This window comes from Ranitomeya imitator, chromosome 1, assembly GCF_032444005.1.
Source record: "Ranitomeya imitator isolate aRanImi1 chromosome 1, aRanImi1.pri, whole genome shotgun sequence".
Classification (NCBI taxonomy): Eukaryota; Metazoa; Chordata; class Amphibia; order Anura; family Dendrobatidae; genus Ranitomeya; species Ranitomeya imitator.
In genome coordinates this window covers 1,157,951,834-1,157,957,849 of record NC_091282.1, presented here as the reverse complement: position 1 = coordinate 1,157,957,849, position 6,016 = coordinate 1,157,951,834, and positions in this window count along the sequence as shown.

Genomic DNA, 6,016 nt, shown 5'->3' with positions numbered 1-6,016 from the left:
ATTAAAATTTTCAGTGACACTCATTACTGGTTGGTGACACTTCTAGACCCACGCTACAGGAAAAGTTTCAATCTCTTCTTCCAGAGGCAGACAGGTCTACTAAAATGGTTCAGTACCAGAGGCCCTAGTAGTGGAAATACTAAAAAAATTGCTATATGAGAATGCTGGCAACAGACGTCAGAGTTTGTTGTACAACCAAGGAGTACAGGCGAGAGAACCAGAAGTACAATCCAGCACAGGCAGGGGAATAATGACAAAGTTTTGGGACAGTTTTCTTAGACCCTCCCATCTTGCCGGCACAGAGGCAAGGGGTGCTGTCATAAGAAGCGCAATGTTTGGGAAGTTACTGAGGGAGTACCTTGCTGATCGTACAAACGTCCTCCGTGATTCCTCTGTGCCTTTTAATTATTGGGTATCCAAGCTGGACACGAGGCATGAACCCGCTCCTTTTTGGAGATCCTGGCTTGCACTGCGCTAGTATTCTGTCAGAGCGGGTTTTTAGTTCCCCTGGTGGAATTATAACTAATAAGTACATCCGCCTGTCAACTGAAAATGCTGACAGGCTGACTCTTATAAAAATGAACAAGGGCTGGATTGGGCAAGACTTCTGTATACCACCGAATGAAAACAACAAAATATAACCTCAAATACTTTGTCTTTTTTGTGGAGGTGTATTCTCATGTACGTCTTCACAACCACACATGGGTATACGCTTCCGGATTTTGTCCATTTGGTGTTATCCTCCTCCTTATCCTCATCCTCATCATCCAGAAACACTTTAAGACCAGGGTGAACATATTCCGTGATGCAAAAGTCACTAAATTTTTGTGCAAGGGTGTTTTTATTATGCCCGTTACTAATTTGAAGAAAAAAAAAATGTTACTCCCCCAGGGGGAAATGTTTGTCAGCCCATGCACTTAATGTATGGGCATTACGAGTGTAGGAAACTCGCTTCTTTAAATTGGGCCTATTTTTTAATGAGGCCTTCCTCCACGTTTCATCATCCACCACCAGTAGAACACGAGGGTGAACGTGTTCTAAGCTGCTACAGCCAGTCAATTTTTTGGCAAGGGTGTCTATGATCCCCATAAAAAATTTTAAAAATATTTACCCCCATGGTGAAATGTTTGTCAGCCCGTGCAGTTAGTGTACAGGCATTACGAGTTTAGGAGACCCGCTCCTTTAAATTGGGCCTATTTTTTAATGAGGCCTTCCTGCACGTCTCATCAGCCACCGACACTAAATCAACAGGGTAAATGTGTTCAGTGCTGCTATAGCCAGTCAATTTTTTGGCAAGGGTGTCTATGATCCCCCCAATTTTTTTTTAAAAATGTACCCCCATTGGGAAATGTTTGTCAGCCCATGCACTTAGTGTTTGTGCATTATGAGCTTAGGAGACCTGCTCCTTTAAAGTGGACCTAGTTTTTAATGAGGCCTTCCTCCACGTCTCATCATCCACCACCACTAGTACACAGGGTTAATGTGTTCTATGTTGCTACAGCCAGTCTATTTCTTGGCAAAGGTGTCTATGATACCCATAATAAAATTTAAAAATGTACTCACCATGGTGAAATGTTTGTCAGCCCATACACTTAGTTTTTGGGCATTCCAAGTCTAGGAGACCCACTCCTTTAAATTGGGCCTGTTATTTTATGAAGCCTTCCTCCACGTCTCATCATCCAGCGCCACTAGATCACCAGGGTCAACGTGCTCCGTGTTGCTACAGCCAGTCTATTTTTTGGCAAGGTTGTCTATGATCCCCATAACAAAATTTAAAAAATGTACCTCCCATGGAGAAATGTTTGCTAGAACATACACTTACTGTATGGGCATTACGAGTCTAGGAGGAGAACCGCTCCTTTAAATTGGGCCTATTTTTTAATGAGGCCTTCCTCCACGTCTCATCATCCACTGCTGCTAGATCGCCAGAGTTAACATGTTCTGTGCTGCTACAGTCTGTCAATTTTTTGGCAAGGGTGTCTGTCCCCATATAAAATTTTTAATTCGATTTCCTGTAATAAACCATAAATAAAAAAAAGCAACACTATACCATACCTGTCCGTCGTAACAATATTGGCTCCAGCCACCAAAAATTAGACAATTGTTCTAAGATTTTCTAAGATTTTCAAAAAAACACACATAAATGCCCACTTATTATTTCATGCAATGTGAGCTACTAAAAAATCTGTATTACCATGCTAAATTAATGTACATATTCATTCTTTAATAAACTGCTCCCATTTGAAGAATTTTTCTGCATAAATTTAAGTATAATTTGCTGCAATTTTTATAGGTAGAGGAGCCACAGCCCAGTCTTGATCATTGATTTTACAAGCTTGGTAATTCACCTTTCACCTTTTAGTCCTTCACACCAGTGTATATTCTCTCATTCCAAGATAATCAAGGTAATTATGCTAATTGCACTCTGATCAAACTAGATTTAGAGTGTGATCACAGTGGGCTCTGATTTTCTTGGATGAGGCTAAGATATCCACTTTCTTCGCTGTGTTTGGCCGGTTTCACACGTCAGTGACTCCAGTACGTGAGGTGACAGTTTCCTCACGTACCGGAGACACTGACTCACATAGACACATTAAAATCAATGTGTCTCTGCACATGTCAGCGTGTTTTCACGGACCGTGTGTCCGTTTGGCAAACACAGAGACATGTCAGTGTTCGTGGGAGCGCACGTATTACACGGACCCATAGAAAGTCAATGGGTCCATGTAAAAGATGTACCGCACATGGATGTTGTCCGTGTGCAGTCCGTGTGCCGTGCAGGAGACAGCGCTACAGTAAGCGCTGTGCCCCCAGCTTGTGGTGCTGAAGCCCCATTCATTTCTTCTCTCCAGCAGCGTTCGCTGGAAAGAAGGAATGAATAATCATTTTTAATTTAATTTATTTTTGTTTTTAACCCCTTCATGACCTTGGGATTTTTCGTTTTTCCGTGTTCGTTTTTCACTCCCCTCCTTCCCAGAGCCATAACTTTTATATTTTTCCATCAATTTGGCCATGTGAGGGCTTATTTTTTGCAGGACGAGTTGTACTTTTGAACGACATCATTGGTTTTAGCATGTCGTGTACTAGAAAACGGGGAAAAAATTCCAAGTGCGGTGAAATTGCAAAAAAAGTGCAATCCAACACTTGTTTTTTGTTTGGCTTTTTTGCTAGGTTCACTAAATGCTAAAACTGACTGGCCATTTTGATTCTCCAGGTCATTACGAGTTCATAGACACCTAACATGACTAGGTTATTTTTTATCTAAGTGGTGAAAAAAAATTCCAAACTTTGCTAAAAAAAATTGCGCCATTTTCCGATACCCGTAGCGTCTCCATTTTTCATGATCTGGGGTCATTTGAGGGCTTATTTTTTGCGTGCCGAGATGACGTTTTTAATGATAGCATTTTGGTGCTGATACGTTCTTTTGATCGCCCGTTATTGCATTTTAATGCAATGTCGCGGCGACCAAAAAAACATAATTCTGGCGTTTCGCATTTTTTTCTCGCTACGCCGTTTAGTGATCAGGTTAATGCTTTTTTTTAATTGATAGATCGGGCGATTCTGAGCGTGGCGATACCAAATATGTGTAGATTTGATTTTTTTTTTATTCATTTATTTTGATTGGGGCGAAAGGGGGGTGATTTAAACTTTTATATTTTTTTTATTTTTTTTCACATTTTTTTTAACTTTTTTTTTTACTTTTGCCATGCTTCAATAGCCTCCATGGGAGGCTAGAAGCAGGCACAACGCGATCGGCTCTGCTACATAGCAGCGATCTGCTGATCGCTGCTATGTAGCAGAATTGCAGGTGTGCTGTGAGCGCCGACCACAGGGTGGCACTCACAGCTGCCGAGGATCAGTAACAATAGAGGTCTCAAGAACCTCTATGGTTACCATTCACAAGCATCGCCTACCCCCGATCATGTGACGGGGGTCGGCGATGACGTCATTTCCGGCCGCCCGGCCGGAAATGATAGTTAAATGCCGCTGTCTGCGATTGACAGCGGCATTTAACTAGTTAATAGGTGCGGGCAGATCGCGATTCTGCCCGCGCCTATTACGGGCACATGTCAGCTGTTCAAAACAGCTGACATGCCCCGGCTTTGATGCGGGCTCACCGCGGAGCCCTGCATCAAAGCAGGGGATCTGACCTCGGACGTACTATCACGTCCGAGGTCAGAAAGGGGTTAAAATTGGAACTTGTCATCAGGATTTACCCATAGAAGGTATAAGGCTATGTGCACACGTTGCGGATTAGGCTTAGGAATTTCTGGTGCGGATTCTGCCTCTCCTGGCAGAAAATGCACCTGCGAATTTGTTGTGTTTTTTGTGCGTTTCCGCAGTGTTTTTTGTGCGTTTTTGCTGCGGTTTTTTTTCGGATTTGCTACGTTTTTTACCCCTGTGGTTTTCAATAATGGAATGGATACAAAAACGCTGCAGATTCACAATAAGAAGTGACATGCTACTTCTTTTAAACCGCAGCGTTTCCGCAGCGGATTTTCTGCAAAGTGTGCACAGCATTTTTTTTTTACTCAATGATTTAAATTGTACTGTAAATCAATTGCGGATCTGCAGCGTTTCTGCACCTCAAAAACCGCTGCGGATCCGCAGAGAATCCACAACGTGTGCACATACCCTAAGAAGGGTTTTATCAGCTGGATAATACCCTCTCTAATGACGATTTTTTAGCCCTAAATGCCAAATGTGTGCCAGTAAAAACTAAGTAAAATTTTCCCTGTCCTCCCTGCTTGTGGTCAAGGAACTAGTATGCATCTACTGTCTATCAATGCCATTGTGCAGGGGAGGGGTAACATGTCAACAAAAATATTCATGCATGGGGACAGCAAGGAGGAGGATGAGAGGGATGGCATAAAAAAAAAACTCTGATTCTTTATAAATAAAACAGCACACAATTTTGGATTTATTACTATCACTCATTTTCAAGATAGAACAATTCACTCATTAAATAATATTTGTTATAATTATAATAACTATGATTATGTGGGGTGTTTTCAGCAACGTAAAGAAGATGGGAGTATGAATAATGAGAAAACATTAAACAGTCCAAAAAGAAATTGTACGCACACTGAGTCTAAAAAAGTAGCCAAAAATGTACACCACTGGGAAATATGTTTACTATCATTCATAAAGGTATTTTATCACCACTTTGATCTGTTACATTTACTAAACAATATTTCAGTTGTATTTAAAAGTTACACACTGAGTTTGGATCAATACTTGACATTTATAGAGACTCCCGGAAATCGTTTTAACATCCTTTCATAAAGTTATATAGCTGAAAAATATGTGAGGAAAGAGCCAGGAAGCAATACAACAGTGTGATTATAATGGTGGGAAGTTCTCACACAGTTGTGGATACTATAAAGCTAAAGAATATGCAACATTTGTAATGTGCTCGATGTTATAATATAACTTGTGCCTGTGAAAACCAATATATTAATTATATAATATTTAATACACAAACCCTGTTGATGGACCAGGTGAAGATTAAATAATAAAGTGATACAACAAAGGAATACATGGTAAATATGGTATCTGTGTCATTCACTGGTCTTTCTGCCTCTGATTCTGTCACCTGGCAGTGCAACACTGTCATTGCAGGTAACGCATGGAGATAGTTCTAGTTTTGTGTTCTCTGGGACTTGTAGTCCCATCCATACTGGGAAAATTAGATTTATCTGCTGTTTGGTTTGGGTGGGGACGCAAGCTATTTAAGGCTGGTTTCACACGTCAGTGGCTCTGGTACGTGAGGTGACAGTTTCCTCACGTACCGGAGACACTGACTCACGTAGACACATTAATGTGTCTCTGCACATGTCAGTTTGTTTTCACGGACCGTGTGTCCGTTTGAAAAACACAGAGACATGTCAGTGTTTGTGGGAACGCACGGATCACACGGACCCATTAAAGTCAATGTGTCCGTGTAAAACACATACCGCACAAGGATGCTGTCCATGTGCAGCTTGTGGTGCTGAAGCCCCATTGATTTCTTCTC